Raw genomic sequence first — 27541 nt, forward strand, 5'->3', positions numbered from 1 at the left:
TGGTGAGACATGGGAGATGATGACAAAGGACCACCCAGCATAGCTTATGAACATCAAAGAACAAGCTGTGCTAGCAAAGCAGAATTGCAATATTTCAAAAGAATAGTGAGATGTGGAAATTGGGAGGCCTCTCCACCCTAAATGTTCATGAGCACTATTTGTTCCCAACCTGTGGTAGAGCCTTGTGGACTCTATTAGTCTGATCATCTATGGTCAGACACATTGTACTTTAACCCTTACATAGTGATGTCCTTTTGGTCTGCTTTGAACACAAAGAACAACAAAAATGAACAACTCTGGCTAAATACTTTCATAAGGAAATATATGTTATTGAGAAATGAAAGCAATCATGAAGAAAAGACATTAGATGTTTTGGCCATGACATATTATACAAAGGGCAGCCCCAAGACACTGTAATAACAGATAATTCTCCTTCACTTGGCTGGAAAGTCTCATCTCCTTCAGTTCAGTCTAGATTGTAATTAGTCTTATCTTATGAATCCTTTCCATGTTTTATCTAGATAAGACTTTGTTTCAGACTTTCAGGAAATTAACCAGATTTTTTTCTTTTTCTTCTCTCTCTTTTCTATAATCAAACATTCTCCCCCTCACATCCCAGAACATGCTCTACTTGTCAGCTTCTCACAAACCTGACAGAACATTGTTGATAAAATATTATTTTTTATCCTTTCTGATAAGGAAGAAATTTCACTTTTCTCTCTCTTCTTTTGGTTTTTCTGTCTCACAGACAAAAGACACATTTGTCCCAGATTCCATAGTAAGACATTCCTCCACTTTATTCCAATTGATCATATCAAATATGTCTCTCAAGTTTTCATTGACCTCTTAATGACTGGTTTTAAATGTTGATTCTCACTAAACTAGGATAAGACTTTTAGGTTAGTTCCCTTTTTGTGCTTCAGTTTCCTCTTCTCACTTGATGAGGGTTAGACTGCCTGAATTCTGGAGTGTTTCTCAGGTCTAAATCTTGTGATTCTTGATGGTTTCGGAGCTGGTGACATTCCAAGATGTGTCTGTGGACTTCACCCCTGAGGAATGGGACCTCTTAGACCATTCTCAGAAGCAGTTTTACAAGGCAGTCGTGCTGGAGAATACCCACAACCAGCTTTCCCTGGGTAAGGACATTTCCCCTGGCCACTCTTATTCTGCTACCAAAGGAAATATCTTCATTTTTCAGTGTGCTGACATTGGAGCACTTATCTATTACTAGAAAGGGAAATGTTCTGGTCTCCAGTGTCCAAGAGACAGGGTGTTTCTGCTGCCTGGTTTTCCTCTAGAAGGTCAGTACATGGTATGAAGATAACATGTATGTTCTGTTGTTGCTCCTGAAACTGTCTCTTGGCAATCCTAGGTAGCTTGAGGTAGGTCAGTGTGAAAGCATCTCAGATGTAGAACTAATCCTATGGAGTATTTAGCCCAACCTCTCCCTGGATATTAATTTTGTCTACCAAATATCTGAAAAGTGTTCAACCTGCTTCTCTTTGTAACCTCTTCCTCTTTGGGATGGGCCAAGTATTTAGGATATCCTTCTTTTTGAGAAGCATCACTTTGTACGTCACAATTTCTAGTTGTGCCTAGTGTCTCACATTTGTCCTTAATCTTTCTTTAAATTGCCTCCAGTATACAACACAGGTGGTGGGAAAGGACAGAGGGAGATGAGCCTTTCTTTTCACTTTCTGTTCATCAGCTGTGGGGTTAAGTCTTTTCTTTACAATATTATGTTATTGGCTCATACTGTTATCCCCATCTGGCATTTGAGAAAACTGAAGCAAACATAGGTTAAGTGACTTTTCCAGACACACACATTTAGTAACTGTCTGAGGCTGGATTTAAACCCTGGCATTCCTCACTCTAGTCTCAGGCCTCTCTCCACTATACTACAAGCTGCCTCTAATTTCTAGATAATGGGAACTCTGCAATGAGTCCATCTTCCTATCAAGAAGCTGCACTATGTTCAAATTTTCTGATTCCCAGTTGGCTCCATGATCTTCCCCACATTTCCCCAAAGTTCTCAAAAATAAATGCTGTGGAAACCATGCTTAAGGACTTCTGGCCAACATCTTGTCATCCTTGATTGCATACCCCTAACAATGGCAGGAAAAAGAGACTGGCCAAGAGTTAGAATTTGACTAACTAAGGTTCATCAAGTTCCCCAAAAGGAGAATCTCACCAGAAGAGCAGTGATTTGGTGAATGAACAGTAACCAGATTTTTATAAGTTTCATGGGGTGAGGAGTTGAGGAGGAGACAGAGCCAGAGCTGATCCATCAAGCTCTAGTCTGCTGGAGCTGAATGCTGATCTGGCACATCCTGTTTTGGTTACTTGCATTACAACCATTAAGGGAAGAATAAGCCAGATGTTTGTGAACATGAAGGAGTGATTCTCTAAATGGAGTAGCTTTGTATGTACACTGTTTTCCCTAAAGAGAACTAAATTCTAAATATTTCTCCATGTTCATTCCTTTTCACACATTATCAGGGCTTCCAGTTCCCAGAGAATATTTGGTTTCTTATTTGGAGGAAAGGGAGGTGCCATTGATGCTGGAAAAAGAAGGCCTGAGGAGCTGCTGTCCAGGAGAGTGAGGTAAAAGCAGGCACATGAGAGCTGTGTCTCTTGGTGTTGTAGCAAAGCAAGTGCTAGATTTGGGGGAAGGAACACCTGAATTGGGATTCTTTTTCAGAGACTTTTAGCAGTGAGTCTGTGCACAAGTCACTGAACCCCACTGATTCTCAGTTTCTCCATCTGTAAAATTAGAAAGTTAGATACTATGCAAATAAGCTTTCTCCTACTGATAAATCTATGATCAAAAAAAAATGCATTGTTTAGAATTTGGGGCCATGGAACTTACCTGGAAGTGCAAAAGGGGGTTAGGTTTTTAAATATGGTCTCTTTCTTAGGCATTTTTCTTATCAATGAAGACTTAGAAAGTTGCTGCTATGTGCCATACCCTCTCTTAAGCAATATAAAGAGATACAAGGAACATCCCTTGCTCTCCTGGTGTTCATGGACTGTGTGGGCACATGACATGCCAGCAATCATTTAGAAACCTGTTACAAACAAGACATTGGATCTCATTGAGAGAGGGAATGTACTATAGTGAAGGAGGACTGGAAAGGCTTATTGTGGAGGGTGGGCTCTAGCTGGGGTTTCAGGGAAGCTGGGATGGCATTCCATGTCTGGAGATGGCTTAGAAAGCCCAAACATTTGGAAGGCGGAGTGGCCTCTTCACAGAACACAAGTGAGGCCCATACCAGTGGATTATAGCACGTTTGGTGGGGATGTGAAGCAAAAGAATATTTACAAGAACAGGAGAGTGGTATGTAAAGAGAAGGTGGATTATTAATAGCTTTAGAACAGATTTTATATTAGATCATCTTCCTAGGGAGCCACAGGAGATTGTTGAGAATATGGTGATATGGTCAGTTAAGAATTTTAGGAAGATGATCTTTGTAAGTGAATGGTGGAGTGTAGGGACAGTTGAAGCAGCTGGACCAAGTATAAGGTTCTTGGAATAACTCTGGTGTGTGGTGTTTGGAACCTGAATCAAGACAGTGGAAGTGTTGGGAGAGAAGGGGGTGTATGGGAGAGATGTTATTTGGGTGAAACCAGAGGACTTAGGAGAAGATTGAATATGGGGGACAGAAGTGTTTGTGAAAGTCAGTGAGGAATGCATGACACCTCATTTATGAGCCTGCTCTAATGGGAGGATGCATTGGAGAGCATTAGGAAAGTAGGAAGATGGGAGGGTTAAAGGAAAGAGAATGAGTTTGGTTTGGGGAACAATGAGATTAGTGTTGCTAAATCCCAGAAAGAGTGAGAGAGAAAAAGAAGCGTGATTGCCTATGAAAAGCTGTAGAGACGGAAAGAAAGTTGAGGATGAAGAAATGACTAGTGAATTTAACAACTTGCAGGTTTTTGGTAATTTTGGAGAGAAGAATTTCAGTTGAACAATGAAACTGGGAGCTAGACTGCAGAGAATTTCAGAGAAAGGAGTTGGAGACACCAGTTGTACCTCCTGCTATTTAGCCGAGAAGTGGAAGAAAGACACTGGAAAAATATCTCTGGGTCAAGTGATCATGTTTTGAGCATTAGAGAGAAATGGTTTGTAGTAGTAGGGAAGGAGTCATTAGTGTGGGAGAGACTGGAAAGTAGTGAAAAAAGGGAATGCTGGAGGGGGCAGTATACTGAGGAAGATAAAGTCCTGGAATCAATTGGTTTAAATGTGGAGAGGTGTTTCCTTTAGCTAGAAGATGGAACATCATTTCATCTGACTCATAGAAGATGAGGAGGATAAGATAGTTCTTGATAAGTATCCAATTTTTTCTTTTCTTTTTAAATTTTATTTATTTTTAGTGTTCTACAATCACTAGAATAAAACTTAAGATTTTTTTCCCTACCTACCCTACATCTTCCCCCTCCCTCCCCAAGATGGCCTACAGTTCTATATAGGATCCACACATACATTCCCATTAAATACATTTTAACTATAGTCACGCTGTATAGATTAACCAAAATGAATGGGAGAAATCATATAACAAACCAAAACATAATACACATGCAAAAAAATTCTGCTACATTCTGCAGTTTAATTCCATAGTTCTTTCTCTGGATGTTGAGGGCATTTTGCCTTAGAAGACCTTTGGGATTTTTTTTTAAGTCCATGCATTGCTATGAAGTTCCAAGCCTACCAGAACAAAACTCTCACACACTGTAGTCATTGCTGTGCACAAAGTTCTCCTGGTTCTGCTCCCTTCACTCAGCATCAGATCATAAAAGTCTTTCCAGGCATCTCTGAAGTCTTCTTCTTCATCATTTCTTATAGCACAACAGTATTCCATTACATTTACATACCATAATTTATTCAGCCATTCCCCAGTTGATGGGCATCCCCTTGATTTCCAGTTTTTGGCCACTACAAAGAGTGCTGCTATAAATATTTTTGTACATGTGGGACCCTTTCCCATTTTTATGATCTCTTGGGGATATAGTCCTAGAAATGATATTGCTGGGTCAAAGGGTATGCACATTTTTGTAGCCCATTGGGAATAGTTCCAAACCACTCTCCAGAATGGTTGGAGGAGCTCACAGCTCCACCAACAATGAATTACTGTTCCAACTCTCCCACATCCTCTCCAACATTTATCATCTTCCTGTTTTGTCATGTTAGTCAGCCTGATAGGTGTGATGTGGTACCTCAGAGTTGTTTTCATTTGCATCTCTCTAATCAAAAGTGCTTTAGAGTATTTTTTCATATGATTATACATATCTTTAATTTCTTCCTCTGAAAATTGCTTGTTCATATCCTTTGACCATTTATCATTTGGGGAATGACTTGTATTGTTGTACATTTGACTTAGTTCTCTATGTATTCTAGAAATGAAGCCTTTATTCCTGAGATTAGATGTAAAAATTCTTTCCCAATATACTACATCCCTCTGAATTTTGGTTGCATTGGGTTTGGTTGTGCATAAACTTTTCAGTTTAATGTAATCAAAATTATCCATTTTGCACTTCATAATGCTTTCTACCTCTTCTTTAGTCAAAAATTCTTCCTTTCTCCATAAATCTCATAATTACAGTATTCCTTGCTCCTCCAATTTGTCCATAGTATCAATCTTTATACCTAGATCATGTACCCATTTGGACTTTATTCTTGCGTACACTGTCAGGCATTGGTCTAGGTGTAGTTTCCACCACACTGTTATCCACTTTTCCCAGCAATTTTTATCAAACATTGAATTCTTATCCCAGAAGCTGGGGTCCTTGGGTTTATCAAACAGTAGTTTGCTATATTCATTGCCCACTGTGTCGTGAGTACCTAGCCTATTCCACTTGTCTACTCTTCTGTTTCTTAGCCAGTACCAAGTGGTTTTGATAATTGCTGCTTTATAATACAATTTGAGATCTGGTAGTGCTAGGCCACCTTTCCTAGCATTTCTTTTCATTAATCCCTTTGATATTTTGGATCATAATCGAACAATATGTTGTTTACAAGAAACACATTTGAAATGGGGGGATACACACAGGGTGAAGGTAAAAGGTTGGAGCAGAATATATTGTGCTTCAGCTGATGCAGGAAAGGCAGGGGTAGCAATCCTAATCTCAGACAAAGCAAAAGCAGAAATAGATCTAATCAAAAGAGATAAGGAAATAAACCATATCCTGCTAAAATGCGTTGTAGCAATGTCATTACTAAACATTTATGCTTCAAGTGGTATAGCATCCAAATTCTTAGAGGAGAGGTTGGAGGAGGCAAAGGAAGAAATAGACAGCAAAACTATACTGCTGGGGCACCTCAACCTCCCCCTCTCTGAACTGGATCAATCTAACCTCAAAATAAACAAGAAAGAGGTTAAGGAGATAAATAAAACTCTGGATAAGGTAGATATCATAGATCTCTGGAGAAAATTGAAATGGAAATAGAAAGGAATATACCTTTTTCTCAGTGGTACATGGCACATATACAAAAATTGGCCATGTTCTAGAGCATAAAAACATCACAGTCCAGTGCAGAAAGGCAGAGATAGTTAATGCATCCTTCTCAGATCATAATGCAGTAAAAATTATATGTAATACAAGGCCATGGAAAGATAAACCAAAAATTAATTCAAAACTAAATAATCTAATCCTAAAGAAGGAGTGGGTTAAACAACAAATCATAGAAACAATCAACAACTTCATTCAAGAGAATGACAATAATGAGATAACCTACCAAATCTTATGGGATACTGCAAAAGCAGCTCTTAGGGGAAACCTTATGTGTTTGAATGCCTACATGAATAAAATACAGAAAGAGGAGATCAATGACTTGAGTATGCAGCTGAAAAAGCTAGAAAAAGAACAAATTGCAGATCCCCAAGTAAATACCCAATTAGAAATACTGAAAACCAAAGGAGAGATTAATAAAATTGAAATTAAGAAAACTATTGAACTAATAAATAAAACCAATCGTTGGTTTTATGAAAAAACTAATAAAATTGATAAACTTTTGATTAATTTGATTAAAAAAAGAAAAAAAACAAATTACTAATATCAAAAATAAAAGGGGTGACCTCATCTCCAATGAGCAGGAAATTAAAACAATAATTAGAAATTACATTGCCCAACTTTATGTCCATAAATTCGACAATCTAAATGAGATGGATGAGTATGTTAAATAATAGAAATTGCCCAGATTAACAGAAGAGGGAGTTGAATGCTTAAACAACCCCATCTCAGAAAAAGAAATTGAACAATCCATTAATGAACTCCCTAGGAAAAAATCTCCAGGGCCAGATGGATTTACAAGTAAATTCTATCAAACATTTAAAGAACAGTTAATTCCAATACTATATAGACTATTTTAAATAAGATTTTAGCAAAACAAATACAGCATCTTATCACGAGAATAATACATTATGACCAGGTAGTATTCATACCAGAAACGCAGAGCTGGTTCAATATTAGGAAAACTATTAGCATTATCGATCATATCAACAACAAAACTAACAGAAACCACTTGATTATCTCAATAGATGCAGAAAAAGCTTTTGACAAAATACAGCACACATTCCTATTAAAAACACTGGACAACATAGGAATAAAGAGAACTTTCCATAAAATAATAAGCAGTATATACCTAAAACCTTCAGCAAGCATTATATGCAATGGAGATAAACTAGGTGCATTTCCAATAAGATCAGGGGTGAAACATGGAGATCCATTTTCACCACTATCATATTCAATATGGTACTAGAAATGTTAGCTATAGCAATTAGACAAGATAAAGAAATTGAAGGAATTAGAATAGGCAAAGAAGAAACTAAGTTATCACTCTTTGCAGATGATATGATACACTTAGAGAATCCCAGAGATTCAAATACAAAAATACTTCAAATTCTAGACAACTTTGGAAAAGTTGCAAGTTACAAAATAAACCCATACAAATCTTCTGCATTCCTATATATTAGTAACAAAGTCCAACAGCAAGAGATAGAAAAAGAAATCACATTTAAAGCTAGGGTAGACACTAAAATATTTTGGAGTTTACCTGGCAAAACAAACCCAGGGACTATATGAACACAATCAAAAGTTACTTTTCACACAAATAAAGTACCCAATTTTTTCAAAGAAAAAATAGAAGACAAATTTCTCTGCTGAGAAGGTGAGTGGAGGGGTGGAGAGTGGGAACAAGCAATACAGGTTAGTCGTGAAAAAAATTAAAGGAATTGGAAAAGCTCCTGTGGTGAACCAGATAAGGACTGAGGTACATGGTTTTCAATCCCTTCAGTCATTTGTGAGTCATAATGCCATTTGGGATTTTCTTGGAAAAGATACTGGAGTTTTTTCCCATTTATTTTTCAGGCTCCTTTTACAGATGAGGAAATCAAGGGTAAGAGCCTTAAGTGACTTGCCCAGGGTCCTAACTCTAGTAAGGGTCTGAAGCTAGATTTGACTTGAGTCTTCCTAACCAGTGCTCTCTCCAGTGCACCACCTAACTACCCCAAGGAAGTCAGGGAAAGGTCAAAGGATACCCTTGTCACAGTGAGGTCCACCCTGAAGATACGTACCCTAAGTTTGTAGTGTACCCAGGCAGCCTAGTTTTATGATTGTCTCTCCATTCAGCAGCATCTAAGTACTAGCAAAGGCTGTGGCCTCACTTAGAATTAATTCAAATATATGCTTTACCTAAATCATCTACCTGTGTCCCTTCTTTGATCTCTAAGACTCAATCTTTGGCCCCTTCTTGCAGAATTGTTGGGCAGATTCATTGAATTTGACAGCCACTCTCAGTCTGATGATGTGAGTAGTAGAAATTCCTAGGTGTTCCATAGTATAAGATACTTCAGGAGCCTTAAAAGAAGTCTCTGCAGTCTTTAGTATAGACCTCATCTGGTCCCATGAGGGTTAGGACCAGATAAAGTTCACTCAAATAGGAGATAAGGTGCAAGAGAGTAACAGGGCTGAGGCTAGAACCTGCATTTGCCAAATAAGAAACAGACCAGAACATAGGAATTCAGGTAGTATCTGGGGCCTGATGTCAGTCATGGACCAGTCAGTCAATAAGCATGGATTAAGCAGCTCCAGTTTTCGAGGCACCTCACCACATTTTAGGAAGGGAAAAGGTGCAGTCCCTGCTGTCAAGGAGCTGCCAGTCTGTCATAGAAACATGAAAATGGTTGAGAAAAAGCAAGAGATCAGGAACCTTGGTCTTAGGTGATCCAGGGAAAGGAGAGTTTTTGGTAGCAGAAAGATATCTAGTCCAATGGGATACAGTGGAATAAAGGGGAATTCAAGGAGTGAAATAATAGTTTAAGGAGAGGAGAATTAGGGAAAAAAGATTCAAATCAGGACAAGAAAAAATCCAGGTACACCTCAGAGATATTACAGAATCAATTCCAAATCTCAGCAGCAAAGCAAATATTGCAATGAAGTGAGTCACCTGTACTTTTGTTTTTTGAGTACATATAAAAATTATGTTTATTACATACTGTTGTCTGTTACATGCATAATATTATTTTGCTTTTTAAAAGTACATATTTTAATTTGGAAATATTTTATTGGTAATAAAAACTTACTGTATCTGAGCCTTCAGTGGGTCCCAAACTTCTTTCTGGTGGTAGCTCTGATCCAGTGTTGCTGGCTATTGACTCATCAGCATTGTCATTGCTCAGTTGCCATGGCAGTTTCTAAAAATAAGGCAACAGAGGTTACCATATTGATAGTGATTGACTCTTCTTTCCCCTTGAACTTAAAAACCCCACTGTAGGCTTAAATTGGCCTAATTTCACTATTTTTGTGTCTCAGAGAATAAGAAGACCCAAAGGGAAGGGAGAAAAAAGTCGAGCATACTAAAAGATAACATTGTTTCTTAAAAAAAGGTAGAACAAAAGTAAGTACCATGGAGAAGGCCCATCTAGTTCTGTGGACAGAACATTCCCACTTGTAGGATTTTTGTTCTAGTCTCAGCTGTAGGGATAGTTTTCATTATCACTCAGCCATTCTGAGCTCATGGCCTGACATTATGTTGTAGTAAGAACATTGAGTCTGCCATTTTCACAGGTATTTCTGAGGCTCCAATATGACTGTCTGCAAAGCTCTTTGCAAGTCAAGTTATCCTACAAATCTGAGTAATGGCATTTTCAAACAATTGTGATTGTGTCTTTGAAGACTTTTATCTGCACCTGGGGAAGGATCATGTAGATCAGTTTCTTTTCCTGCAATGGAGGGAAAGGTTTATAGTTGTATGTGTGTGTACATGTGTCTCTGTATATATGTTTTACTATTTGTTTTTTTGCAGAAGGAACGATTAGACCTAGAAGGAAAGAGACTACTGAAAAGCTAAGGATTTCTGTGAAGGAAAGACACCAAAAAAACCTCATGGGTGATAGCTACTGTGACTTCACTGGGAGAGAACTCTATGCTATAAATGATGGAATCCACACAAGAGAGAAACCTTATGGTTGTCATCGTTGTGGGCAAACCATGGGTCAACAGTCATCCCTGATTTACTTTCAAAAAAGTCATACTGGAGAGAAAACACATGAGTCTCACGAATGTGCTGAATCTTTCAGTGAACACTCATCCTTCCTTTTTCATCACAGTATTCACAGTGAGAGGAAACCTCATAAATGTAATCAGTGTGAAAAGGCTGGGAGTTGCAGCTCTAGTCTTGCTGTACATCAGAGCATGGAGACTAGAGAGCAACCTTATGAATATGATAAACTTCTTAAGGCATTCCCACAGAGCTCTGAGTTTTCTGAACATCAGAGAATCCACAATGGTGAGAAACCTTATGAATGTAATCACTGTGGAAATGCATTCAGATTTAAACATGATCTCACTGTACATCAGAAAATCCATAAGGGGGAGAAACATTATGAATGTTCTCAATGTGGAAAGCCTTTCACATATAGCTCCATTCTTGCTGCACACCAGAGAATCCACACTGGAGAGAAACCTTATGAATGCAATCAATGTGGAAAGGCTTTCAGATGAAACTCTCATTTTGCTGTACACCAGAGAACCCACACTGGAGAGAAACCTTACGAATGTAATGAATGTAGAAAGGTTTTGAGTTCTAGCTCCACTCTTGCTGTGCATCAGAGAATCCACAATGGAGAGCAACCTTATGAATTTAAGCAATGCAGAAAGGCTTTCAGAAAACTAAACTTTCAGACTAAACTCCCTACTTGCTGCATGTAGCAGACACACAAGAGAGATATCAAATGTGACAAAACTTTTTAGATACACTCTAACTTTACTATACAATGCTGATGAAAGCAAAGCTGAAGAGACATAATTTCCGGGTAATCATTTAATTATGGCCAGTTAATAATTAATAAACAGTGGTCATTTAGCTATCTCTTACAAACCAGAGATGAATCATGGAGCCCTTTCAACACTTACATGCCTCAGATAAGTGGGAGTTTCCTACAGGCATAAATCAATTCTGATTAGTTAAAACTTAATGAGAAAATAAGTATTATAATGAGATTTGGACTCATTCTAATGAGGGATTCGTTTGTGGGGGGCGGAGTGGCATGAACCTTGACTCTATTTTGGAGAAAGAGATTTACGTCTATCCAGATCGCCCTTACCTAGGGCAATCTGGACCAGATGGGTCCACTGCCCCTCAGACCTGTTTGAATAAAACACAATGGGCCAGAATTCACCTAGAATAAAATCTGTTTAAATTTTGATCAGATCTAAATTTTCACAGTTGTGCAAGTCTTGCCTATGATTTCTTCTGATCATCAACCCTGCCCTTCAAAGATTGGTTGAATCACAGTGGCCAATCTCTGAATGAGGAAATGGGGAAAAACTTTAGTCCTAATTCATTAATTGTTTATTTATATGGGAGAAATATTCATCTCTCACATCAGAAAATCCATTCTAGAGGTCATATCTCATTAATGTAATCAGTTATTTCCTATCAGAATTCACCTGAGATAACAATCATATTCCCAAAATGAATGTACAAAGACATTCAGATGGACTATGGAGCATGTTAGACATCAGAAATTTCACCTAATAGTCAAGCACTGTCTGGAGTCAGGGAAGGTCTGCAGCCAGAGATCATCTCTTCCTTCATATCAAGGATTCCTAGTGGAGAGAAGACTTATGAATGTGCTGAATGAGGACCTGCCCTTCCTTGGAAGAGGCAGGTCAGTAGAGAGCACAATATTCACAGTAGAAGGAAGCCTTGTAAAAGCCACAATTGTGGGAAGGTCATCACCTGAATCTCATAAATTTTTGTTTGTGTGCTGCAAATGTATGCTGAAGAAATCTTCCTAGAGATAAAACTGATGGATCTAATTAATGAGCTGTCCTCTCTCCCTGTAGCACAGGCTTCATCAGACATTGTATATTTCATATAGTGCATGAAACCCTAAAAAGGGATTCAATTTATCTCAGAAACCCCAAGGTTTCTCAAGACTTCCCTAAAATGTGCCATGACCCCCTAGGGTGAAGCCTGCCAGTGGCTTCTTCACTTTACTGCACTCTCCCACTGTGGTGAGACACCTTTCCTGCTCACTCTTCAAGCTGTCCTAGGCTGGCAATCTGGTTCACTCCTCTACAACTGATTCTGAGCCATTATTGCAAGGTTATTTTCAAGGGAATCTGGAAGAGCCTAGACAAGTCAGTGCTTCACCTTACCATCTTGGCTCCAGTAGTCCTTATGCCCATGTTTTCAAGTAATACTCCCTTGATAACTTAAATTTTCTTGCAAAGGTCTTTTGTCTTTCCCATTCAATTGTTCTATTTTGTTGCAATGCTCATTCAAGAAAACCTCATCTCTCCTTGCTAATCTCATAAATTATGAATTAATTTGGGGGAAATCTCCCCTTTTCTTTTCCCTTTCCTTCTTTCCTTAGCTATTTGTAAGGCCTCATCAAACAGCCATTTTGATTTGTTGCTCTATTTCTTTGGAATATATTTAGTTGTTGCCTCCTGTACAATGTTAGGAACCTCTGTTAATGGCTCTTCAGCCACTCTGTCTCCCAGACCTAATCCCCTCACTCTATGCATCACTGTCATTTCCTATCCATAAGTCATCCTATTTTATCATATCTTTAGGGTCTAATGGTTTTCCCTGTTTTCTTCCATTTGAGTCTGAATTTTGCAGGTAGAAGCTCAGGACTTGGGCCTCGGTCATCTGCAGATTCACATTTTGACTGATTGTGTGGAATGTCACCCCCCTCTGCCTTTTCCCTAGAGTATTTTTTTTGCAGTTTTATGGTTTCATATAACATTGGCCTCTTTGGAGTCAGTGGTTGGAAGATAGAATTGTTGCTGTGGTATTGAATGGTTTTCCTTGGATTTGAACAGTACTTAAGTATTTGTGGGAAAAATCTTGCTGGAAATAAAAGTTAGGGATCTAATTAACAAGATTAAGTCTCTTGCTCAAGCCCTCAATAGATTTCCCTACATAAGAAACCTCATTAAACATCGAAATGTACTTACTCTGATTAAATCCCTCAAGATACAGCTTTTCTGGGAGCCAAGATGGAGGAGTAGAAAGACACACATATGCTAGCTCTGAAGCCCATAAGATATCTGGAAAGAAGAACTCCCAACAAATTCTGGAGCAGCAGAAGACACAGAACAACACAGTAGATGAGATTTCTGTTCCAGAGAATCCTGAAAACCTGATGCAAAAGGTCCATAGTGCACTGGACCTGGAGCAGAGCCCAGCCCTGCCTCAGCCGCGCAGCGCTGAGGGGAGCAAATCTGAGCGGGCCTCAGGGACGGAATCTCCAGTAGCCTCGTGGGTCTCTCCACCCACAAGTGAGAAGGGTCGGTGAGAGGGTCTCTTTGGCTGGTCGAGAGGGGAGTGGATTGTCCCCGTAACTAAGGCCCCCTTGGGAGGCAGCAGCAGAGGACAAGGGCTCCCAAAGCAGGCAGGAGCCTGGATCCACTGTTGAAGGTGTCTGCATAAACCCCCAGAGGGAACCGAGCGGTGAGGCAGCCCTGCCCCTACCTGAGCACCTGAACTTAATCTCACACTGAACAACAGCCCTGCCCCCACCCAAAGCCCTGAGGCTGGGAAGCAGCATTTAAATCTCAGACCCCAAGCGCTGGCTGGGCGGATCTGGAGGTGTGGTGGCTGCGGAAAGAAAACTCAGAAGTCAAGTCATGGGCTGAGAAAATGTCCAGAAAAGGGGGAAAAAAAAATAAGACCACAGAAGGTTACTTTCTTGGTGAACAGATATCTCCTCCCTTCCTTTCTGATGAGGAAGAACAATGCTTACCATCAGGGAAAGACACAGAAGCCAAGGCTTGTGTATCCCACACATCGAAAATAAATATACCATGGGCTTAGGCCATGGAAGAGCTCAAAAAGGATTTTGAAAATCAAGTAAGAGAGGTGGAGGAAAAACTGGGAAGAGAAATGAGAGAGATGAAAGAAAAGTATGAGAAGCAGGTCAACACCTTGCTAAAGGAGACCCAAAAAAATGCTGAAGAAAATAACACCTTGAAAAATAGGCTAACTCAATTGGCAAAAGAGATTCAAAAAGCCAATGAGGGGAAGAATGCTTTCAAAAGCAGAATTAGCCAAATGGAAAAGGAGGTTCAAAAGCTCACTGAAGAAAACAGTTCTTTCAAAATTAGAATGGAACAGATGGAGGCTAATGACTTTGTGAGAAACGAAGAAATCACAAAACAAAACTAACAGAATGACAAAATGGAAGATAATGTGAAATATCTCATTGGAAAAACAACTGACCTGGAAAATAGATCCAGGAGAGACAATTTAAAAATTATGGGACTACCTGAAAGGTATGATCAAAAAAAGAGCCTAGACATCATCTTTCATGAAATTATCAAGGAAAACTGCCCTGAGATTCTAGAACCAGGGAGCAAAATAAATATTGAAAGAAACCTCCTGAAAGAGATCCAAAAAGAGAAACTGCTAGGAACATCGTGGCCAAATTCCAGAGTTCCCTGGTCAAGGAGAAAAGATTGCAAGCAGCTAGAAAGAAACAATTCAAGTATTGTGGAAATACAATCAGGATAACACAAGATCTAGCAGGTTCTACATTAAGGGATCGAAGGGCGTGGAATAGGATATTCCAGAAGTCAAAGGAACTGGGACTAAAACCAAGAATCACCTACCCAGCAAAACTGAGTATAATACTTCAGGCGAAAAAATGATCTTTCAATGAAATTGGGGACTTTCAAGCATTCTTGATGAAAAGACCAAAGCTGAAAAGAAAATTTGACTTTCAAACACAAGAATGAAGAGAATTATGAAAAAGTAAGCAGCTAAGAGAAGTCACAAGGGACTTACTAAAGTTGAACTGTTTACCTTCCTACATGGAAAGAAAATATTTGTAACTCTTGAAACTTTTCAGTATCTGGGTAATGCGTGGGATTACACACACATGCACACACACACACAGAGACAGAGAGCACAGAGTGAATTGAATAGGATGGGATTATATCTTAAAAAACGAAATTAAGTGGTGAGAGAGAAATATATTGGGAGGAGAAAGGGAGAAATGGAATGAGGCAAATTATTTCTCATAAAAGAGGCAAGCAAAAGACTTTTTAGTGGAGGTAAAAAGGAGGTGAGAGAAAAACATGAAGTTGACTCCATCACATTCGACTAAATGAAGGAATAAAATGCACACTCAATTTGGTATGAAAACCTATCTTACAGTACAGGAAAGTGGGGGAGAAGGGGATAAGCAGGGTGGGGGGGATGATGGAAGGGAGGGCAGTGGGAGGAGGGAGCAATTAGAAGTCAACACTCTTGGGGAGGGACAGGATCAAAAGGGAGAATAGAAGCAGTGGGGGGCAGGATAGGATGGAGGGAAATACAGTTAGTCTTACACAACATGATTATTATGGAAGTCATTTGCAAAACTACACAGATATGGCCTATATTGAATTGCTTGCCTTCCAAAGGGAAGGGGTGGGGAGGGAGGGATGAAGAGAAGTTGGAACTCAAAGTTTTAGGATCAACTGTCGAGTACTGTTCTCGTTACTATGGAATAAAAAATACAGGTAAAGGGGAATAGAAAGTTATCTGGCCCTACAGGACAAAGAGAAAATGGGGACAAGCGAAGGGATGGATGATAGAAGAGAGGGCAGATTGGTGATAGGGGCAATTAGAATGCTGGGTGTTTTGGGGTGGGGGAGGGGAGAAATGGGGAGAAAATTTGGAACCCAAAATTTTGTGAAAATGAATGTTAAAAGTTGAATAAATTAATAAAAAAAATAAAATAAAAAATAAAATAAATAAAAATACAGCTTTTCTCCTTGAAATCCTGATGTTTCTCATTATCCTTCAATAATATTCCTTTGAACGAATACATTGTAATTTCTTTACCTATTCAACAGTTGATGGGCACTCATTTTGATCTTTGGTAGAACAAAACTTTCTGATACAAATATTTTTATAAAACATGACAATCAATCTAGAGTGTTTGCATCATAGCTGGACAAAATGCGTAAGTCGACAATTTGGAGAATATATTCAACTGAATTGATGTCATTTAAATGGCAACAAGTCTTGTTTTAAGTTTTCTGGTCAGAACAGTAAAATTTGTTTTCAATCTGTAATGTTACTTTTGTTATGCTTCAAAATTTTATTGTGGTTTTAGGAAATTATTTGGTAAGTAATGTGAACTTTAAAAATCATACCTAGAGGGTGATGCAATTATGTTCTTCGGAAATTCAATTCTCTTTTGATCTGGATGCTGTGAAATGGTGAATTGAACTGTTAGAGAATGTGATTGCAATGTTGAAAAGCTGCTAAGTATTGAATTGGATGTATTTAATCTAAAGAAGAAAAATAGTAACAGCTTTTAGGAAAAGTAGAACAGACGTAGATTCTCATTCTTTGGAGACTGACCAAATGCTTTGGGTTACCACATCTAAGCCCTGGGACACAAGTTGCTTAAAGTAGTTGATGAGATAGAAACCCAAGCCAAGACATTTTTCCCTTGGTTTGAAAGGACTTTTGTCCCATTTGTCTGAAGGGCCCCTCAGGTTGATAAAGTGGTGGAGCTGCCCCCAATACCCTGTTCTCCAGTCTTCTGATGACTTGGAACAATGGGAAAGTCTGGGTGGTGGCAGTGCTCACACTTTCTCCACCTCTCTCACCAAGCCCTGGGCAAAAACAAAGACTGAAGGTAAGGTTACCCACCTTAAGATGGTTAAGTTCTCTGCTTTAGCCAGTTACTCTGGCCCTAACCACCCCTTGACCCCTTGGGTCATAGACATTGAAGGGGAAACTCAAGAATGTCTCCAGCCTACTTGAGGATCTGTTGTTTAAACATTCCTTCCTTATGTCCTCCTGTTGCTCTGTCCCCTTGCTGGAAAGGAGGCTAATGGTGAAGTTGGGGGAGCCAATTTTCTCTAGTTAATCCTCCCATCTTCTTTTTCCCTCTGTTCACTAAATCTCCCCATGTTCTCTTGAGAGGGTGGGTGACAGTGCAGCCAATTGCTTGGGATCTGGGAACTCCAGAGGGAGCTACTTCTTCCACCCCACCTGTTGTTAGCCTCTCAGACCCTAAAGTGCTCCTCCATCTCAGCCAGTATCTGATTAAAGCTGAGGCCTGGGAAGAACTACAACCTTTCATTGAAAAATTCCTTAAGTATAAAATCCTTGTCTCTTGTTCATCTCCATGCAACACTGCAATCCTTCCTGCAAAAAAGCCTCAAGGACAATACTCACAATTTATTTTTGCCTTTCCATGTAACCCTCCTTTATTTGGCCAGGTTTCAGTAAGGGACGTAAAGGACCTGAAACTAACAGGTAGTAGCTTAATTCAGTGTGTGTGGGATATTCTTATCTGTAGCCCCACCCAGGCGGGTTCTTTGGCTGCTGCCACTGAAGCCCTTAATTTCTTGGGCATTGAAGGTTATAGGGTCTCTTTGAACAAAGTCCAGATAGCATGCCAGTGCATAAAGTATCTAGGCCCTGAACTCAGGCCCACCTCTCATTCTCCAAGCTCTGAGAGAAAAAGGACCATCCAGTCTATCCCTGTTCCAGCCACTAAGAAACAAGTGTCAGTGTTTTTAGGCATGGCTGGATTTTGGAGACTCTGCATTGCTACTTTCAGTTTTTTGCTCAACCCCTTTATGACCCTCCTCAAGGCCCTGACTCAGACCAGGCTAAAGCTTTTGAGACTCTGAAAACTAATTTGACCACCACTTCAGCACTGGTTCTACCCAAGCTAGAAAACCTTTCACTCTATGTTGATGAAAGGAGAGGACAGGCTTTGGGAGTCTTAACCCATTCCTTAGGACCTGACCGCAGGCCAGCTGTTGTTTTTATTTACTCAAAATATGCTTTCCTTGTTCTATGTACCCATGGAGCAATCTGGAAAGAAAGGGGATATCTGCCAGCAAAAGCCTCCCCTATCAAACATGCCCTTGTATGTTTTGGCCTTGCCATAGTCGTCTTTAATTTTTCTCCCGAAACATTATCTTTTGTGCCAGGGAAACTGTCTTTTCTTTATACTCCTTGTATGCCTGTTTTATCTTTATTTAACCTCCTTGCTGGGTTTGTCTTTTGCAGAGTGCAAGCCATCTACTTGCAGATGACAACCCAGGCTATATACCAACCTCCAACTGAATCCTAGGTCTCCAGCCCACTGGACCTGGCACAGCCCAGGTTCTGAAATTTGACACCTTGAACAGGCCCCATAGAGGCAGGGACAGCTCTACACCCCCTGCCAGCAGGAAGCAGATTTAGAAGCTGAGGCCTTCGCCCCTTACCACAAAAGAATTTGGGTCTAATGTGTTTGAGGGGGGAATGATGAGGTACAAGCCCAAGCCAAGACTTTCCCTTGGATTGGGAGAGCTTTTGTCCCATTAGTCTGAAAGGCCCCCAGAAAGTCTGGCCTTTGGGGGGTGGCTCCTTGGATTCCCCTTCCATTTGTGCCAGTGATGGTGTTCAGACTCTGGAAACCTCCTTGAACTCTCTTTGAAGCTCCCCACCTGGCCTTTGCAGATAGGTTCCCCATTAATCTTGCCACTTAACCCGGCCTTTCATACTCAAATCTGTAGCCAGTTCCTCCTGAATCTTTCACATTCAAATCGATTCCTCTTGGCCTAGCCTGGCCTTCCATTGTCTGTTACCTCTGGATTGCCCCTCGTACATCCCACCCAACCACATCACTAGTCACCCCAATCTCCTCAAGACCCTCCCTAAAGCCTTCCTCCCATCACCCAAGACTACCAGACCACACCTCCCCCCCCCCAGATCCCTCCTACACTCTTTTCTGTATTTAAGGTCCATCTTACCTCCATGAAGGTGCTCACATTCAATCCAGCTCAGGCTCTGTCTAATGGAAGAATCTATCTGGCCGACTTGTGGAATACAAGCTTTCCAACTGCTTAGATTCCTTAAGAGTCAACCTAAGGTGGTGAATCTTTAATAAACTTTGTTTTCTTTGGCTTTAATAAAGCTTGTGTGGAATTCATTTGAGGAGGACCCAGCATATCGGTATTCCAGGGTCCCCAGCACCCCTCAACCTCATCACTAAACACATGCCCTTCAATGCCGAATTCAGAAAATCTGATTTTCAATGAGCCACATTCTAATTCAAATTAGGAGAATGCTAATCAAACTGCTTGCATTTGGTGAATAACCTCCATTCTCAAACTAAGCTCCCTTTGGCTGTGAAGCACTTGCTTGCCTGGAAATCTCCAGCTTGCCTCTGCCTTGTTCACCCCCTCCCAGCTCCTAGAGTCCTGAATCTTTCCTCCAATAAGAAATCAGGTGTGAGTTTGATGGGGGAGGAGGAGCCCTCAGAGCTTACCAGCCTGGTGGGGGGTGGTCCAGGTGGAACAGGAGCTCTGAGGTGGAGTTTGGAGGTCTGGGTGGAGTCTAGGGCAGAAGAGGGGTCATCCCAGTAGTCAAGGCTGTATCCACTTGATGGAGGGCAGGTCTTCGGAAGGAGAGGGAAGTAGGGTCCTGAGTGTCTGAATCTGGGTGTAATTGGAGGAAACCGGGCCTCAGAGGCTGGGAGGAGCCTCTCTGAGTGTGCTGGGTGAAAACTGGAACTTGTGCTGAGATCTCTCTGCATTTTACCCTTGGACTGGAGCTCCCTCTGCCTTATTTCCTCAGATCTCGGATCACGTTGTCTTCTCTTGGACCTGAGATCTCTGCCTTCTGGAGGCCATTTCTGTGGCTGCAGGTGCCAGGTAGGTCTGAGCCAGCCCCTCACAGACCCGCTGGCTGTTCATCCCATTGGGTCTCGTCCTTCCCTTCTGACCATGTGGTGAGTCTAGCTCCAGGTCCCCCTGGAGCAATCCTTCCCCCACAACCTGGTTCCTGGAGAGGCTTCCTACTGCTATCTCTTTTCCAGACTCCCATTCACTTCTCAAGAATCTGGGGCTACCCCCATTTAAGATTTTGTCAGCTTTTCACAAAATTCCCCTCAGGGATCCAGGAATCCTCTCTTGAGTAAAACACAAGTGAAAGGCTTGAGTGACCCTGGAATTGCCAGTGTGAAGGCCTGGATCTGCCTCCAAGGAATTGGGCCCCTCAAGCCTTTTTTCATTCAGAGACTAGGCTGATTGTGTTGCCAGTAAATAAAGGAGGGTGAGATGTTTTGTTTTTTTTTTTTAATCTGCCCTTTTGGTCTGGTCAAGACTGACTTTTATAGGGAAAAAGTAAAGATAGTATGAAGTTTAGGGATAGGTTTGAGGGGTGGCAAATTGCCTGTGGTGATCCTGAGGTAAAGGAGAAGGGGTCTGGAGGAAGATTAATAGCCTGGGGTGTTTCCAAGGTAACCCACAATGGAGGGCTGGGCTGAATGAGGGCCACCTTGAGATGCAATTGAAGGGATTATTCTTCAGGAGCTGGGTTGCCCTTTCGGGTTCCTGGTCCCCTACCCAATCAGAGGGAAATCTCTGATTCAGGAGCCACTGAGCCTCTGACTGCTGTTGTCCCATGTAGGATCCCAAGCCCCTTCTACCTCTTGGTGATCTGAGTGAAAACTGGGGAGGGGAAGAGGAAAAAAGAGGAATGGGAGAGAGTGGGACCATCTATTTCTATCCTGACCCTGCCTCTGGGCTTCATTCTCTCTGCTGAGGGCAGGGCCTCACTCCCTGTAAATCCCCGTAGCCCAGCCTCCTGCCCAGCAATCCTTCTGTCTCCCCAGCTCAGTCTGCAGAAGACCAAAGCCTGGCCCAATCTGGGAGTGTGTGGAGCCAGAAGGAATGGCCCTGGACAGCTGCAGACCCCCACCCCAGGTGAGTGCACTCTCTCTACAGATTTGACCCCCAAAGTGGCCATTTCCACAGACAAAGAGGATTGTCTGCAAGTCTGGCAATCCTCTATCGACTGTTTCTTTATGAAAGTAGGCAGGACATTGAAAATGGTAGTAACACCACTCTGTTCTCTGTCCTTTGAATTAATCCATGGCATATTGGTATCACAATCACGAACTACACCTCATCCCCAGTGGCTGCCCTCCTAAGACCTCTCCACTCATTCCTCTGCTCTGTAGTGGTCTTGTCTTTGGTCCTGTATCTATGCCTGGCACCCCTCCCCTGCATATCCATAGGACTGCGTTCCCCCTCCCCTTTGCTTCTTTGGCCAAGCTCTCCCTGGCACACGTGGAAGACAGGATGCTCTGTTATGCTCCATGGTGTGATCTACACAAATAGTTAATCTGTCAGTTGCACCCTGTCTTGTAGTTGGGCATCATCAAGGGCACACTGAGGGGGCAGTGAGGGAGGTGACAGGAGTAAATGCTATGAGCCAGGGCTCCTGGCCTCTTGCATACTGTGCTCCTGTGTTTTTGGAAAATATGGCAACTCTAGAGAACAGGTTAAGTTGGCTTCTGGTTCACATTCCCACGTTCAAAGTCCCTTAGCTGAGCTGTTTGGACCAGGCCAAAGAAAAGAATGCCTTCTTTAGCTGTTACTTAGTTAGCATTTGTTAAGGGCTTAGCACTTCCCTTGTTAGAGAGGATATAGGAAAGGACTGAGTTTGGGAACTATTCAATATTCTGGGAGTTTTCTTTTCCAGTGGGGTAAAGAAAGGGCTGTCCTAAAGGAGACACTCAGTTCTTATCAAACAGGTCTAGGGCTCAAAGGCAGAGACCCAGGAGAGTGAATTACTTTCTCCCTCCAATCTACTTTTAACCATCTTCACAGCAGCCCTATAGAGTAGTTGCTCTTCTTATCTTTTTATCACAGTTCAGGAAACTGAGGCCAACAGATTCAGTGAGTTACCAACCAGGGTCACATAACTAGTCAGTGTCTGAGGCCGCATTTGAACTTATATCTCCATGATCTTCTCCCATTCCATAGCTGCATCCACAGTGTGTTTGTGTGCCCAGCTTCCCACAGCTCCTCCAGCATTGGCTGGTGCTATTGTCATTGCTGTCCGTTTTGCAGAGTGTGAGATGAATTCTCAGTGCTGTGGTTTACTTTTCTCTTCTTAGTGTTTTGGGCATTTTTTCATATGGCTGGGGATTCTTGACAGTTGCTTCTGATAATTTTTTGTTCAGATCCTTTAACCATTTATCTATTGGGGAATGGCTATTTGTTGTTTTCCAGTTGTTTTAGTCTTGTCTGACTCTTTGTGACACATTGGGGTTTTCTTGGCAGAGATACTGGAGGGTTTCCCCATTTCTTTCTCCAGCACATTTTACATAGGAGGAACTGAGAAAACAGGGGGAAGAGACTTGCTAGGGTCACATTGCTAGAAAAATGTCTGAGGCTAAATTTGAACTCAGATCCTCCTGACTCCAGGCCTGGCAATCTACTATGTCTCCTAGCTGCCATTGGCTTTTAGTCTTTTTTGAAACAATATTTCATTTTTCCCCAATTCCATGTAAAATATTTTTATTCCTAAATTTTGAGGTCACAATTTTGTACCTGTCTCCTTCCTCTTACCCATCCTACAGACGGGAAACAATCTAAAACAGGTTTGACATATGCAATTATGTAAAGTATTTTCATATTTGTCATTTCATTGAGGGAAAAGTGAATGAAAAAGAAAGCAAGCGAAAACTAGTATGCTTTGGGTCTAGTATTCTGAATCAGTTCCTTCTATGGAGGGAGAGAGCATTTTTCATCATGAATCCTTCAGATAGTCTTAGTTTATTATATAGCTGAGAATAGCTAAGTTGTCGCTGCTGTTCATCATACAATATCGCTGTTACTTTGTAAAATGTCATCCTGCATCAGTTTATTCTGCATCAGTTCATTTCAGTGTTTCTAGGTTTTTCTGAAATCATCCTCCTTGTCATTTTCTGTAACTCAATAGTATTTCATTGCAATCATATGGTACAGTTTGTAAAGGCATTCCCCAATTCATGGGCATCTCCTCAATTTCAAATACTTTGTCACCACAGAAAGAGTTATTATAAATACTCTCGTATGAGTAGGTCTTTTCTACCTGTTTAAAAAAGTATTTTTTGGATAGCGAGTTCGTAATGTTGTTGCTGGGTCAAAGGGCATCCACCTTATATAGCATTTTGAGTATACTTCCACATTACTTTCCATGATGAGTGAATCAGTTCACAAATCCAGCAACAATGCAATAGTGCCTCAATTTTCCTATTTCCCTGAAATATTTATCATTTCCCTTTCCTGTTTTATTAGTCAGTTTAATAGGTATGAGTTTGGTTTTAATTTGAGAGTTGTTTTAAGTTGCATTTTTCTAATCAGTACTCCTTCAGAAAATTTTAATATGATTATAAATAGCTTTGATTTCTTTGTTTGTAAACTGCCTATTCATATCCTTTCACCATTTATCAATTGGTTTGTGACTTGCATTCTTATAAATTTTGACTCAGTACTTTATCTAAATATTTGATATATTTATCAATTTTTTCCCAGTTGTCAAGTTTCCCTGTAATCTTGGTTGTATTGATTTTATTTCTGAAAAAAAAAAAACAACTCAAATTTAGTACAACCAAAATTACCTGTTTCATGACTGTTAATGCATTTTGTGATTGAGTCAACTGCATTCATATTTGCAGTTATGATACCTGTATATATCCCTCCATCCTATGTCCCCTTCTCACTCTCTCTTTCTTTGACCTTTTACCCTCTCTCCTCACCACTGTTTTGCCTCTGACCAGTACCTCCTCCAGTTTACCCTTCTATCAGTCTCTCCCCTCCCCCCTTATCCAAGTCCCTTTCTACTTCCCGGTAGGATGAGTTAGATATCTGTACCCATCTCAGCATGTATATTATTCCCTCTTTTTGATAGGAGAAAGAAAGACTCAAGCCCTCCATTCCCACCTCCCCTGTGTTCCCCTTCACTGTAATAGCTCTTCTTTGCTTCTTTTCTGTGAGATAATTCACCCCCATGTACCTTTCCCTTCCTTCTTCTTGCAGTGTCATTCTCTTTCTCACTCCTTAGTTTTGTTTTCTTCAATATCACCCTATCACAATTAACGTATACTGTCAATGTATACTCTAATTGCCCTAATAGTCATAAAGTTCTTCAGAGTTCCAAGTATCCTCTTCCAATGTAAGAATATGAACAATTTAACCTCATGGGACCTTTTGTTTTCTCTTTCCTATTTACCTTTGGATGTTTCTCTTGGGTCTTGTATTTACAGACCCATTTGTTGTTCAGCTCTGGTCATTTCCTTAGGAATGCTTAAATATCCTCTATTTATTGAATGTTCATTTTTTCTTTCCCCTGAAGGATTTTATTCACTTTTTCTGGCTATGTGATTCTTGGTCACCATCTTAGTTCCTTTGTACTGCTGAATATCATATTCCATTCTCTCTGATTTTTTTTTTTTATGTAAGAGTTCCTCTTTTTTTGTGTTAGCCTGACTGGCTCCATGGCATGTGAATTGCTTCTTTCTGGCTGATTATGCTCTTTTTTTTCCTTGACCTGGGAGCTCTGGAATTTGTCTGTAATATTCCTGGGAGTTCTCATTTCACGTCTTTTTTAGGAGGTGATTGGTGCATTCTTTCAATTTGTGTTTTGTCCCTTTGGTTCTTAAGATACCAGGTCTGTGCCAAGAAAATACCATATGGGGTCATGGAGGGTCAGACATGACTGAAGCAACTGACAGCAACAGTGACATCAACATAGAATGTGTTGTAGAGTATTGTATGAGATGTTGGTCTAATGCTTATTTCCTTCCAGACTCCACAGTGTTTACTTTAACCAATAAGGAGTATTGCCTCAATCAGTCTATTTTCCATTTTACCAAACATGGTGTTTCTGAGTTCTGATGATTATGAGTCTCCCTTGTTTGATCTGTTCCATTCATTTCTCTCTCTCTTTCTCTCTTCTCTCTCCCCTGCTCCCCATCCCACATAGTGCTGACCAATGCCGTCTGCTATAGTCTGATGTCTCTTCCTCCTACATTCTTACTTCTTTTCATCATTCCCCTTGATAATATTGTAGTGTTTTTATTTTTCCCAATAACTGTTGTTATTTTCTTCAGCTGTGAAATATGTCAGTCATCATTTTGTTATTATTACTGATGTTTTTCAGCCATGTCCAAGTCTTTGCGACCCCATTTGGGGTTTTCTTGGCAATGAGGTTGGAGTGGTTGTTATTTCTCCAGTTCATTTTTCAGATGAGGAAACTGAAGCAGACAGAGTTAAATGCCCTGCCCAGGATCACATAGCTAGAAAGAGTCTGAAGCTGAATTTGAACTCAGATTTTCCTAACTCCAGGCCCAACATTCTATCCACTCTGCCCCCATTATTTCATGACTATAGAATTAAATGTCTATATATTGTCATTAAGTCTTCATTTGAGTTTGAATCTTTTATCTTTGAACCAATTTCCATTTTTATTTTATTGCAGAATAAAAGGCTTTATTCATAATTTCTGCCTTTTTATGTATGTTTGAGTGTATTTCTGCCCCAGACCACACTTACTTTTTGCAAAAATTCCATGGGGTGCAAAGCAACAAACACTTTCTTCAATTCTGATTTGATTTCTAAAGACATTTGACTTTTTTAATCATTGAACATCCCTTTTTGTCCCTCATTGCTAAATACATATTTTCAGGATAAATCTCCCTGTGCTGCATACTGAGCTTCACTGCTCTCTGGAACACATTATTTCATTCTCTCCTCATATCTAGTAGGTTTGGAATAGTCTTAAATATTTCAGTTTCCTTTTCATTGCATTTGAAAGTTTTTCTCCTGCTGGCTTTTAGAAACCTCTTAGCCTCGAGGACCTGACAGTCTAACAGAAGAGGACAACACACAAACACACAAATGATAAACAGTTTGGAGTAAGCCCCTGTTCAGGGGCTCAGAGCTGAGCCCCAGAGATGTTGAGCCAATTGAGAAATGAAATGTCTGAAATGGGCTTTCTACTTAAATGAAGGTTGGAGTTCATAACCCCATCCTGTAGTGAGGAGAGATGAACATGGAAGGCCTGCGTAGGACAGAGGTCTTAAACATCTTTTGTTGGGGGTTAGACATTCATGGATCAATTATTGATAAATAAGAGGGCTGTCTTCCTGAAGTGAAAGCCCATGTGATGAATACTCTGCAATGAAGAAGAGTAACTCTAGAGACCCTAGTGAAAAACAAGGATTATAAACTCTTGGGAATCTCAATGTCCAATAAACACCTTAATTGTTCCAAAGAAAAATAACAAAGGAAGTGAAAGTTTATATCTAGGTTAAAAAATAGACCATGTGTGAGGTATTTTTAAGAAGAAATCACTATGATCAAATATAAAGTATAATGTGAATAGAGAATTATTCCCAAATGTCAGAATCTCTGATAACTTGAATCATATCCTTATATGGAAATTGAAGACCAACAAATTCCAGGCACATTGACCAAATATTCATTGTGCATGTAACAGATTGGAAATATCAATGACTGTTTCCAAGTGTCCAGGCATTATCAGATTTGGCTCGTCTTACTTGTATATGACCTCTTCTTTTGACGTTTGTCCTCCCAAGTTTCCAGATTCTAGAGGTATGTTTGGAGCCTTTACTTCTCTTGAGGAAGCTGTCAATATCTTTCTGATGCATTAGTTGAAATACAACCTATAATAATTAAATTTTGCTCTTTTTTTAACATAAGAAAGAACCTTCCACCATTACTCTTATTTCTATGTAACCAAGGAACTGCATATGGCTCCATTCTCTGATGCTTGTGGTCATTTTGACCTGGTAGTAACAAGAAGAAAATATAGGTTTACTAAATGGATGAGGTAATCAAAGGAATCAACAAAAAATATCATGGCAGATTTCAAACTGTGTTAGAAAGCCATAATTATCAAAGCAATGTGGTCCTGGCTAAGAATTGAAGTGATGGATCAATGGAGTAGATTGGTATAAAGTACCTTATATTAAATGACTGCAGTGATCTGGTATATGATTAACCCAAACCCAAGGGCCTATTTCTTTTCTTTTTTTTTTTATTTTATTAATTAGTTTATTTAACTTTTAACATTCATTTTAACAAAATTTTGAGTTCCAAATTTTCTCCCCTTTTGTCTCCTCCCCCCCCAAACACCGAGCATTCTAATTGCCCCTATCACCAATCTGCTCTGTCTTCTATTATCCCTCTCTGCCCTTGTCTCCATCTTTTCTTTTTTCCTGTGGGGCCAGAT

The 27541-nt window shown here is 40.3% G+C and overlaps 2 long non-coding RNA genes across 3 annotated transcripts in view; one reads left to right on the top strand and one right to left on the bottom strand.

Annotated features, from left to right (window-relative positions):
- The window catches only part of LOC140522125 (uncharacterized), a 384637-nt gene extending 364955 nt beyond the window's left edge, over positions 1–19682 (bottom strand). The window contains exons 1-2 of one of the 2 annotated variants that reach the window (XR_011973219.1): positions 19264–19682; positions 9579–9689 (exon numbers count right to left, since the gene is read on the bottom strand). This is a non-coding gene — a long non-coding RNA (uncharacterized lncRNA). The remainder of the gene's footprint in view (positions 1–9578; positions 9690–19263) is intronic. The other variant, XR_011973220.1, reaches the window with a different exon arrangement.
- Positions 1–27541, top strand: part of LOC140522166 (uncharacterized) — a 518496-nt gene that overhangs the window by 267381 nt on the left and 223574 nt on the right. The window lies entirely within an intron of this gene.

This window comes from Notamacropus eugenii, chromosome 1 (assembly GCF_028372415.1).
Source record: "Notamacropus eugenii isolate mMacEug1 chromosome 1, mMacEug1.pri_v2, whole genome shotgun sequence".
Lineage (NCBI taxonomy): Eukaryota > Metazoa > Chordata > Mammalia > Diprotodontia > Macropodidae > Notamacropus > Notamacropus eugenii.